At 37.0% G+C, this 12,820-nt stretch overlaps 1 long non-coding RNA gene and 1 other non-coding gene across 2 annotated transcripts in view; both read right to left on the reverse strand.

Moving 5' to 3' along the window:
- Positions 1 to 4,168: 4,168 nt before the first annotated feature.
- The window catches only part of LOC145072884 (uncharacterized), a 36,606-nt gene continuing 27,954 nt past the window's right edge, over positions 4,169 to 12,820 (reverse strand). Inside the window, exons 2-4 of the long non-coding RNA XR_013691187.1 lie at positions 4,628 to 4,728; positions 4,316 to 4,436; positions 4,169 to 4,233 (exon numbers count right to left, since the gene is read on the reverse strand). This is a non-coding gene — a long non-coding RNA (uncharacterized LOC145072884). The remainder of the gene's footprint in view (positions 4,234 to 4,315; positions 4,437 to 4,627; positions 4,729 to 12,820) is intronic.
- LOC145080694 (small nucleolar RNA R71) lies at positions 10,157 to 10,263 on the reverse strand. Its single transcript, XR_013695284.1, has one exon. It is a non-coding gene; the product is annotated as a small nucleolar RNA R71 (small nucleolar RNA).

A 12,820-nucleotide genomic window follows, 5' to 3' on the forward strand; every position in this document is an offset into this window, starting at 1 on the left:
CAATAGGAATGGTAGCACCATGAACTTCCATCGTTTGCTGTTTCTTGGAGGGCTCCTGCGAAGATTGGCCCTTTCACTTGTTCCAAAATTTCTTTTTTCCACCACCTTCTTTAGGTGGTTCGGGAGCGGATGACACGGATTCTTGGTGATCTTCGTGATCTATTAATGTATGTGCCAGATGTTTGGCACTGTCAAATGTGAGTGGATTGGCAGCTAAGACATTTCGTTGAGTCGGGGGTTTCAATCCCCATATGTATCTCTCCAACTTTTTACTCTCCGGGGTGACCATCCCAGGGCACAATAGAGCCAGGTCACTGAACCTAGCAGTGTATGCAACAATGTGCCCTTCATCTTCAGGCTCTAGAACTCCTGCTCTAGTTTTTGCATCTCGTCCCACGGAAAATATTCTACTAACATGAGTTCTTTTAAATCATCCCAACTCATAGCATTGGCTATCGTAAGTCCCATGGACTTGACTTGTCTATTCCACCAACTAAGGGCTTGATCTGTGAAAGTGCACGCTGCAAATTTTACTTTGCTCGTTTCGGGACATATGCGGATTTCAAATATTGATTTCATCTGCTTGAACCAACGGGTCAAGGCAATGACACCTCCAGTTCCATCAAAAGATCGAGGTTTAGCGTTTGTGAAGTCCTTGTAGGAGCACTCCTTTGGGTGTCCGTGACTATCTCCTTGGTTGGAAGGGTTGGCACCACTACCCGCCCCGCTAGTACCACTTGCATGGATCTGCGACATAGCGGTAGCCACGACGGCTGTCACTGCTGCTTGGAAAACAGCAGTGTCATACTGAAGAGGTGGTGCATTTGTTAGAGGGTTGGTTTTCTTCCTGTTGGACTTCTTTGGAGGCATATTTTTCTAAAAAGATTCAATAGGAAATGAGGATAAGTCCTCTATAGTGCTCATGAGTCAGGTATTATTGAACAAGATATATCTTTGTCCTAAACGAATCATAACCTGATTTCTATAGTGCTCTACCAACAATTTACAATAGAGATTTATTAAAATGAGTAAATAATTGCAGATTGTCAATTGTGAGAATTAGTAATAATTGTAACGAATCTATATAGTGTTATAGTGCCATAAAATACTCTTATAGTGTTTTAACTATATGCTTGGTTCTATTGTTTCCTTTGTATAGAGTTTTGTTTGTTTTAGACTTGTTGCAGCACCACATTCACTCTCAAACACATTTTGGTCATATCTCGTACAAATATGCTTGATCAGGTTATATTTATCCCATATATTATTACATAACTATTCATGTTTAACCGTAGTGTCCAACTCATCCTAAATACTTTTATGTAGTTCTTATTGTAATAATACTTTTATGTAGTTCTTATTGGAAGATCTTCAGGGAAGATATCAGGAAAAATACTTTTATGGAGCGCTTCAGCCCCATAGTGTTTACAGTTGTATATCTTGTAGGGTTTGATATACTTAGTTAACTATAAACAATGCTCTTATACCAATCTGTCACACCCCCAAAACTAGAATGGTAGAAACAGTTTAACCCAATTTTATAATACTGCCATTAGACATACTTGAGCTGGGAAAAATATAAAAATGGTCTTCTAAATTGTTTAACCCAATTTTATGATTTTTGTGCATTTATTCTAATAAAAATTAAAATAAATAAAAAACAGTTTCCAAAATTACCCAAACTTTTTGTACTATTGCTATTAAACATTATTAAGTTGGAAAAAATATAAAAATTGTTTTCTAAACTGTTTAACCCAATTTTATGATTTTTATGCATTTATTCTAAACTATTCAACCCTTATCATTTTTGTGCATTTATTCTAACTAGAGGGAATTAGATGTGCCGTTGGCGCTGTGTACATTGTTTTGTTTGGTAATCTGAAATTATAGTACATAACCAACCATATTATAATATTGATGAAATGGCATTACATATATGAAACAGAGGTTGAAATGGGTTACATAGCAAGGATTATATTAGCAAAAGATTATCACATCAGACAAGTACATTAGCAAAAGATGTGCAGGAGAATAAATTAGGGGCATTTTGGTCTATTTGTGTGTCTTATGATCTGTGATTTTATGTTGATTTTTCTGGATGCTAAAAATAATGCTAGACATGAAGGTATAAGATTGTGGGTTGGTTTTACCTGGGATTGGCGCAGTAAAATTGGTAAAGGGCAATTTGGTCTTTTGTGGTTTAAAGAAGGATATTACTATTTTGATCAACTTAACATCTGATGGGGAGGTTTTTTTTTTTTGGAATAAGAAGATCAAAAGGAGAAGAAATAAAAGGTTTTTAAAAGTGTTCATGACTGTACAGGATAATGATGTTGTAGCAAGGGCATTCGTGTTATTTTATAGTTTCTTTCAACTGCGATCCAAATTTGGTTTTCCTAATGATTTGTGATGTTAACGCTGCTTTCTCTTGGAAATTGAAACAATTAGAAAAGTACAAAAATGTCATGAATTAAACAAAGACTGAAATTGTTTACAAACATTGGTAGTAGACTTGCCTTCTCCAAGAGGTGTTGGAGTAATTCCTCCAACAACAACATAATACCCATTTTGTCATTCTTTGACTTCATCGAAAACAGACCAACAAAACCTAAAAACTGCAAACACCAAAATCATTACACAACAAAATCTAGAATTTATACATACTTAAATCTCTAAGTCAGTCGTATAATATCTCGGTTGGAAAAGAGCTCCATTTTCAATGGCCATTTACATGATCTCATTTGGATTTTGTCTTTTAAAAAAATTCTCCAAAATCATTTTTAAGTTAAAAATTCTCCAATATCAATTTTGTAGCTTTTGGGGATTAAATGCGTATTTAAAGGAATCAGAATTTCCCATGGAAATAATGAAATCCATCAAACAAAAAAACAAAATAATTTTAAATCTGATATTAGTTATGAATATATGGGCTTATTAAGAGAAACTAATATATATATATATATATATATATATATATATATATATATATATATATATATATATATAAGAGGAGGCATCATAAGGCCTGATGCACCAAAAGGATCTTGGGGAAAATGCCTCCAAAGGGGACATCCATTGGTCCAAATCCATAACCACCACCCATGTATGGCGGCATGCTGCCACCATATGGCCCCATAAATGCATCCATTCCGGGCTGCATCCCATTCTAGTAAGGGTTTTAAGGGGAAGGACCTGGCGGCATCATATAGTTTTCAGCTGCAAAATCCTGAGATGGCCTCCATTGTATTTATGCTGCTGAAAATACAAAAAATATAAAAAATTTCAACAAAAGATCCCATATGAACAATTGAGAAGCTAATAAAGGTATATAACAGTAACTGGAACTCTACCATTTGGCATGTTAACTTTCTTCTTTTTCTTCTTCTTTGCTGAAAAGAAGAAAGGAAAATGTTAACCAATAAATTCATACCGAAAATTTTAGTAACAAAAAATAAGGTGGGTTGTAAGAAACAAAATTCACAAACATGTTTGTTCATTGGCTCAATCATAGCAAAGGAATGAGATTGAACTCCGTTCTGTTCCATTTCCTACCAACCAAAGTAACATATGACATATTACAACTTTTGTATATTCTGATTCCATTAACAGATTCCATTCCTTCCAAAAACAGATTCCATTTACCTGGCTCACATCATGTTTCAATTCTAAAGAAGAAGATATACTTTTTGAAGAAAGGCTCGTATGCAGTAATAACTACATCTTTCTCAACTCCTTTGAGTCTCAAATTCACCAAGTATACCTAAATAAATTTATAAAAAAATGTCATTAATTAAAAACAATTTAATGGTGGATTGAATTATGAAATTACAAACGATACCTTGACTAGATTTTGTGCTTCTCTTCCTTTTTTTTAGAGATGGCCTACAACAATAAAGGTCTGTAAACACAATATCCAAGAAGGGTAAAATAGGAATTTTGATAGTTTAAAGAGTAAATCATAAGGTCCCTTAAAATCTAACTACCCAACCGACATTCTATCAAAAAACACGACTCTGCCCTTCACCAAACCCCCAAAAAGAACATTAAATTTGGTCATTCTGGTACACAAATCTTTTGGGCCCCCTTGGTGGTCTATGGATCGTTAAATCTTTTAAAATAATGATTTTGCCCTTCACAAAACTTCAAATTGACTTTTGGAAAACTTATTGTTGGGTTAGTGGCCAAAAGATCATCTCCAACAATCTGAACTTTGTCGTCACATTCAGCAGTTATCTTGGCATATGCAAGAAAGTAGATCATTTATAAAATAAATAAATAAATAAATAAATTTAAGATGTGAAACTTGAGACTTTACCATTTTGACTTTAATGTACACCAACTCTTGAATTTTTGCTTATCTTGAACTTAAACCACAACTTTCCAGTTATGCCCCTCCTTTTCAAACTCTTTAACCATCTGCCCATTTTGACTATCCTCTTTTTATATGGTTAGGAAGAAAAGTTAGTCTATTTATGTTACTTTACACATAGAAGCAAATACTTGCGAATACAATTTTTTTAGCTGTAAAGTATGTTGCTACTTAAAAATAGTTTAAAGATGCTAAAATTAACCAAAAAAAACTTATGTTACCTTATAATTAATAAAGTTACAAGAATCATAAAGTTACCTCATCGACACCTGTAATACTTAATTTTGAAACAAATTTCTTCAGTGGCATAGTTATCTTTAGGGAATTCTCTGTTGCACCTTGTAGTTGCTATGATAGCTCTGCAGCAATGTAAGTTACGTAAGGAATGAATATTAGCTTTCTCTATAAAAATTTTAATTTTGAGTAATGGAATGCAGGACACATCAACATTTAATGGAAACATTTAAGAGAAGCTTATGAAAATTTTGATAACTGAGTCACATATGTTTTCTTTATGGTGTGCAGTGAAGAATCAAATCTAGACAGAATTTGGACATTGGTGAATATATTTGTTGATACATGAGAATCCATATATCTGCTCACAAGGAAGACAACAGGAGAAGTCACATTCAAAACAAAAAAAAATACAAAAATAAAAAGATAATTAGGTCAGTAAATTCACTAAAACTATGATGCAGTCGAAAAACCTAAAATGAAAATAAGTTCACAAGTGATGAACTTGGAGAAGCGTTCTCAAAAAATTCCCCATAATAAAAAAATCACGGCCTTAAAAAAACAAATCGATTGTTATGTTGCAACTAAATTGGGTTCCGTATAAACTGCATCAAACTGAATATCAATGCTTATCAACAACACCTTGATCCGTTGGGCGGGTCGACTATGCCTTAGGCTGGGCCGACGATAGAGACAACCGGGGCGGAAAATATTAGATACATAGAGGAATATTGAACCACATGCTGCCTTTTCCACGTTCAATACGTCGTTTAGCCACTCTATGGTTTTCCTCATTCTCATGCTGATGAACATCATCAGAATGAAGATATTAAGAACGTTGGAAACAAAAAGGTATGAATAGTTTTTCAGTCTATAATTATCAAGTCAAAACCGGTTTACCCGAAAATCGGTTCGGTTCCAAAGCGGTCCAACCCCAAAAAAATCCGAACTTATATAAACCGGTTCGGTTTTACTAAAACCGGTTAAGAAAAAGCCAATTCAAAAACGGTTCGACGCATATAACGTTTTTTTTCCTTTTTTCTTTATTTTTTTCATTTTTGGGCTAATAAGTGTAAAATAAGAATGAGTTTTTTTTGTTTAGATTGTATTGCTTCTTAGTGATGGTGTTGGAGAGTTTTTTCACCTGCAGCAAAATATTAGTCCCCAATTGAAAATTGAGTAGAGAAAAGAAAAACAAAACTTTACGCTGATCCTTCCGATATTAGTGAAGATAATGTTGACAAGTTGGGTTGACATTTTTGCTGCTATGAACCAGGTGACTTTACTGTAGAGACGAAGTGAAGAAGCAGAAAAATCGATTTAAAAAAACCTTTGCTATAAAAATGAAGAAAAGTAAACAAAATACCTACTTCCTTCCATTCATGACCGAATGAAGCCTATACATGCTTCAATCTTCAATCTATGGTTGAATGACAACCCATATGTTGAAATTAGTCTACTAAAGAAAAAAAAATCAATACAAAGTTGAAACAATAAAGGGTCGTTATTCACAACTTCTAAACAATCATCATGGCTCTCATTTAACAAAGCCTGTCGTTTAGATCCGTCCATGAATCTATGTATTCTTCCCTGATTTATCATATCAGAATGAAGGAACACTTCGATGTTTGTATGTTATAAAAGGGAATAAAAAGAACCGAATTCTCTGCTGAACTAACCTCATGTTCAACAGCCGAATTTTCTACTACAACTAACCTGATGTTCAACAGCCTCACTAATACGCAGAGCTAGCTGAACCACCGTAGTGCCACCCTAACATGCACCGATCATCAAGTCATCAACATACCCATTAACTTGTGCGTTTCAATTATTACCATCATATAATCAGGTAACTGGTCGAATTATGGAGCATAAGCCCCTCGATTCCTACCTTCCCTGCATGAATTGTGCTCTACATATAAGAATGATAGATACATGACCGACCAGTAGCATCAGATGTGTTTTTCGTCAAAGCGTCGTCACAATATTTTTTCCAGCAACAACACTCTTCAAGTTTAAAATTGATATTAATTTAACATTAGATCGAACATCTGGCGTGCCAAATGAAATATAGTTTGAAGTAACAAAATCATACCTTTAATGGATTGGAAGTATCTAGAAGGCGAGAAAACTGCCGACATGAGATTCTATAAGAGGAATTACAACACATACCTAAAGAAGAAACAGAGACCGCCAAGAGATTGAGTCCGACTCAAGCGAGTGAGTGAAAGGCATGGCAAGAGCATTCTATCAGCGGGACACAGGGCTCTCCTCGGCTTTGAGCTCTTCCCCCGACTCAAGCGGGTTAGTGAAAGGCGTGGCAAGAGCATTCTATCAGCGGGACACAAGGCTGTCCTCGGCTTTGAGCTCTTCCCCCGTTCTCAAGATCTTACGAAGAAAGGCTATACATCGTACAGAACACAACCCTATGATAATCGAAACAGGATAAGAAGAAAAAGGGAGCGATGAAGCAGAAATCAAAATATAGAAACGAAGTGGGTTTCTTTTATCTTTTTGAGACCGATGTAATTGAAGGAGACAGAGGTAAATTTGTAGAGGGGTGAAGAACGAAGTACCTAGTGGTGGTGCACAAACATCTTACCACCGTCGATCAATCTTCTGATTCATGGATTGCAACCCAGGTGAGGAAAGTAGGTGAAGTGAAGTGGTGTGGGTTTGAATGAAAAGAAAAAGCTCTGTGGCAAAACAGGAAAGAGAAAAATGTTTAATGTTCCCTAACCTTTTAAGCTTTTACGTTATATATAATAAGAAATGGGTTTAAGTGTATTTAATCATGGGAAAATAGAAGAAAAATAGCATACATAATAGAAAAATCATAACAAAAATATATGTAGCATCCTAATGGATTATAAGGTGTTCTAGTAAATTTTCATGAATTTTGGGTGAGGAGAACTATTTCTTTTGTTTTTAGTCCATTATAAATACAAAAATCGGGGAAAAATAGGAACACATTTGTAACAACCCAAAATTCAAGTCCAAAAATTTCATTTTTAATTAAGTTGTTCATAAAACATTCACTAGAAAATATAGAATCAACACGTCATCTCATAAAATCAAGTATCATGTTTCAAACCCACAACATAAGCAAATAACATATCATAGTACAATCCCAGAAAACACCGTGCGGAATATCAAATGTGTGTGTGATGCCATGCTACGCCGCTGACTCCTTCCCCTTAGATGAAGAGGTACCTGAAACCAAAAACTGAAACCGTAAGCACAAAGCTTAGTGAGTTCCCCCATCATACCACATACTATACAATACCATCGGTATCTTTCAACCGGTAATCATCATCGGTATCCTTCAACCGATATTCATCATCGGTATCTGTCAACCGGTAATCGTCATCGGTATCTTTCAACCAATAACCGGGGACTATTCCACCCCCTACCACTAGCATACAATAGCAAGATATAAGCACACAGTCAGGTAAATCCGGGTACTGACCTACGCCTTGGTCCTAAGGACCACTATCAGGGAAACTATCCCTATCATGTAACATACCATACAGCTACAACTCATAACCAAACGCATACCAGACCAAGATAAATTATCACAAAGACAATTATCTTCTAAATACTCCTCATTGGTGGGCCGACATTGTGGCCTTACACCCACCCCTACTGGAAGGTAACTCACCTCATACAAGTAGCTGCTGATAATCAGTGCGGGAAACCTCCGTCCGCTGCTGCCCCGGAAATCCTCCGGCTACAAACGCCACAAACACTCAGTTAGAAACGGATCTCTATACTTAGGGTAAAATGACCATTTTTGTACCTGTACTCGGCGAGTCCGCGAAGCTACTCGCCGAGTAGACCCTGTTGTGTGATAATTATAAATACCGAACCTTTATCCGAATGGGGGGATTTTTTTCTGACTTTTGGGAGTTGCACCTGCCATTGAAGAACCCTTTGGAGAGCCAAGGAACCCTAATCTTCGATCCTTTGAAGAATCAAGGCAATTCAGGTTATACATTCCACTTAATCTTAGAATTTAAGCATGTATAGCCTAGTTGAACTTGTTTTTGAGTTTGTTTTTATTGCAACTATGAACTAAATTCGTTTTGTTTCAGTTTGGGGAAGACCAAGTAACTCCTATGGTTTAATTATTACTTTTTGATTGATTGTTTATTGGTGATCTTATTAAATTAAGTTTGTTAAAATACCTTATGCATTAACCACAACTATTTTCTGTTAATTGGAAGACAATTAAGCTGCATGAACATCTCTTAGTTGTTAACCTCATATGTTTATGTGAATAATTTATCATATGCCTAGCAATAATGAATATGAAACTAGGATTAATAAGAGAATGGGTAAATTAATGTGTGAGCTTGTTTGAGAAACCAACAAACAAGAGGTTAATTGAAACACCAATTTGATTAACCAATTACAAATCTTATTTAATCCAAATAATTGAACTAGGGAATTAATTAGTTTAAACAATTGATCACTGCTTGAATTGATTAATTGTCTAAGGGTTAGTAGTAATGAACATGAACCTAACCACTATAGTTGGTAACCAATAGCAATTGATTTATCATATTACCATATAAATAACCATAGGAACGGTCCCAAAATTAAATTTAATTCCTAATTTTATCGATCCTTTGTGTGAGGTTTCTTGCACAAAGTTATATTTTTCAGTAATACAGTAATTAGGTTAGGTTTTAGAAATTATTGGTTTAGTTTTAGAAGTCTTTTAACTAGCTTTAATTTTTTTAGTTGTAAATAGTCCACTCGCCGAGTGCAATCGCACCTACTCGGCGAGTTGATCACTGTTTACCAAAGTATTTTTAATTTTCATACTGTTTTATTTTTGTTCTTTTTACGCGTTTTTTCCTGTCTGTTTGTAGTTGTTTCATGACCCGAGGATCTGAATCACCTCTGGTCCCTCCTCTCGAAGACCCGGAATCCGCACTAAGGAGGAGCAAGGGAAAAGCCGTTGGAGAATCCGCTTCTTCAAAGAATTCGCCACTAAAGAACCTCAAATCCATTTTCAGCAAGAAGAAGAGCATCAAATCAGGAGCATCCAACGCCTCTTAGACAATCAAAGACCCGATTAAAGAAGACACCGAGTGCGAGACCGAGGAAGAAAAAGAACGTACGTACGAGCACGAATTCGATTTTGAGGACGGGTTAGCTATCATGGCTAATATTGATGAAGTCCCCATGGGGGAATGGAAGACGAGGATGTGCGATGGCACTGGCCCGAGACTTGTGCAGCCCGCAATTCCCGGAACTGCTACTTTTGAGCTAAAGGGTCATATCCTTGCTCTACTTAAAGAGATCCCTTTTACTGGAAAAGATCACGAAGACGCCTACAAGCACTTGGATGAAGTTAATGATGTAGCTGACTATTTCAATGTTCCCAACGTGCCTCGGGAAACTCAGCTGCTTCGCATGCTTACGGTTAATTTGAAGGGTGCTGCAAAGGATTGGCTCAAGTCACTACCCCCCGGATCCATCACTACATGGTCCCATCTGAAAGAAGAGTTCATTGATCAATTCTTCCCACCATCCAAGATATCCAAGCTCAAGAAAGCCATAGCCAACTTTGAACAACAAGCTGGAGAGTCACTATATGAAGCTTGGGAGAGGTACAAGAGCTTGTTAAGGAATTGCCCACATCACGACCTCAATACTCAGCAAGAAGTCTCCATCTTTTATGATGGAGTAAATGTTACAACAAGTAAATTACTTGACTCGCAAGGTCCACTTACGAAGAAGGCACCTCCAGTGATAAAGCAGCTAATTGAAGAATTCTCTAAGCATTCTAGAGAATACCATAATCCAAGAAATGATGTAACAAGGGGGTCTGCCTATGCAGCTTCAGAAGACTTATCAGTAGTGATGGCCATGTTGAAAAAGATGGATAGGAGGATGGACAAAATGGACCAAACGATACATGCTATACGGGTGGGGTGTGAAAACTGCAATGGGCCTCATCTTACTAGAGACTACGACTTGGATGAAAAAGGCAACAAGAAGGTGCAAGTTTGTTACTCAAGTAGGGACCGATATGATGAAGATTGGCGAAAACCACAGAAAGAGTGGCTCCCTTATGAAGAGTACAAGAAGGCTAAGGAGGAGAAGTTCAGGCAGAAAGGAAGAGGTTTTTACCAAAAGGAGGAGCCAACGCAAGAAAGAATATCAAGTTTGGAAGAAATTGTGACATCCCCAAAATCACGGCCAGAAAAAGTCCGATTTTTTTGTTTATGCTTTATAAAAATCAGAGTACTTCATTTTATATAAAGGTTGCGGAATTTGTTCCCAGAAAAACATGGTAAATACGTTATTAAAACATTTTCGAGGAAACTTATTTATTTCATTTTAAAACGTTTGGGATGTCATCGTTAGTACCGAAACATAAGCATAAACAGAACTTACAATGATTTACACTAGTGATCTATATCTCTTTAAATCTCTCAGTGTAATGTCACTTCACTTCGTCACCTGTGATATACATAAACTGAGTGGGTCAGGTTGGGAAACCTGGTGAGTACATAGGGTTTTCAACCCACAATAATATAATTGTTATGTTTAATCATCAAACAATTAACCCCATTACCCATCCCCGTTATCTTCTTTACTCTTAAGGATTTAACCTAAGAGTCATCTATCCTGCATTCGTTTATTCTGAAGTCCCTTACTTCCAGGGTTATAGGACTGGCACTAAAACCATAGCTGTCGATGTTCGTTCGTAAAGCACTAATTCCATAGCTGCTATATCCTACTCATCAGGTACTAAATCCATAGCTACCAGTGTTCAACAGGTACTAAGTCCATAGCTACCAGCGTCTGACTAATAGGTACTAAGTCCATAGCTACCAATTTCTAACAGGTACTGAATCCATAGCTACCAACGTCTAACTGGTACTGAGTCCATAGCTACCGGTGTTTGTCCCATAGGCACTAAGTCTATAGCTGCCAATGTATACTCACGTCATCTTCTATCTCTCATCATTCATCTACCCATCTCATACCCAACATATTCGTATTTATAAAATACGTATACAGTTTAAATCCTTTAAAACATGTATAAAACATTCATCTAACATAGACAGCATGTATTCAGATAATTTGTACACATAGCACGTAGTTTATATAAAATACTTCATATCTATGTGTAAGATGAAAGGGACTATGCACTCACCTGAGTAGGTGGTGACTCAGTACTCGGACAGCGCTTCGATACTCTCAAAACGATATTCCTTCGATAAAACCTAGTACCAATACCACTAGGGTTTAGTTTAACGATAACCGCGACAAATTCATTAGTCCGAGTATTATTAAGTGTTAATAATACTCAATATAATTCATTTTAATAGCCCAAATAATTATTTTAAGGACCTAATAACATTCCTATAATTATATGAAAGCTATATTAAAAATTGCGTAAGCGTAGCACACTTACAACGAATTTTATCGAAAACCGGGACCTAATTGGAGCAGCGTTTCGAAACCGAAAAACTCCTTTTTCTCGGGACTCCGGGAGCCTCGGGGCTTCCCTAGGGTGCTAGGGAGGTTCCCTAGGGTTTGGGGATGTTTAGAACACTTAGAGAGAGAAAGAAGTTAGAGAGAGAGTGAAGAAAGGTGTGAAAAATGAAGGAAAATCGGGCCCCTTTTATAGCCCTGCGAGGCCTCGGTACGCTGGGCGTACCTCGGACCTACGCGGGGCGTAGTCATCGGATAAGAGCTCCAGCGAGGTTCCAGCTGTCTCTCACTCGGAATAGATCAGGGCGAGGGTACGCGGCGCGTACTGGCTTCGGACGCGGGGCGTAAGCGAGGGCGATGTGTTCTTCATCCGAAGCGAGATCTGATCAGCGATGGACGGCCCACAATGCGCCACGTCATCAGCTCCTTATCAGCCTTCGCAAATTGCATTCTCGACTTCTAAAAATCATAACTTTCGCATAAGAGCTCCGTTTTCGACGTTCTTTATATCCACGCGGAGGTGGGAACGTACTCTACAACTTTCGTTTAGACTTCGTCGGCTAATTTTGGCTCGATTTTAAATTTTATATTATTAACGGGCCGGGACACGATTTGGTCCGTCAAATCCTCATAACTTCTTCATCCGACATCCGTTTTCGCCCATCTTTTTCTCGTTACGCTACTCTCAACGACATCTTCGATTCTCGTTTAGGTCGTGTCAGCTAAAAACTGCTCGATCAAATATTCGAATTTCGGGCT

This window comes from Lactuca serriola, chromosome 1 (genome assembly GCF_051521515.1).
Source record: "Lactuca serriola cultivar US96UC23 chromosome 1, Lser_US96UC23_V15, whole genome shotgun sequence".
In the NCBI taxonomy this organism is placed as follows: domain Eukaryota; kingdom Viridiplantae; phylum Streptophyta; class Magnoliopsida; order Asterales; family Asteraceae; genus Lactuca; species Lactuca serriola.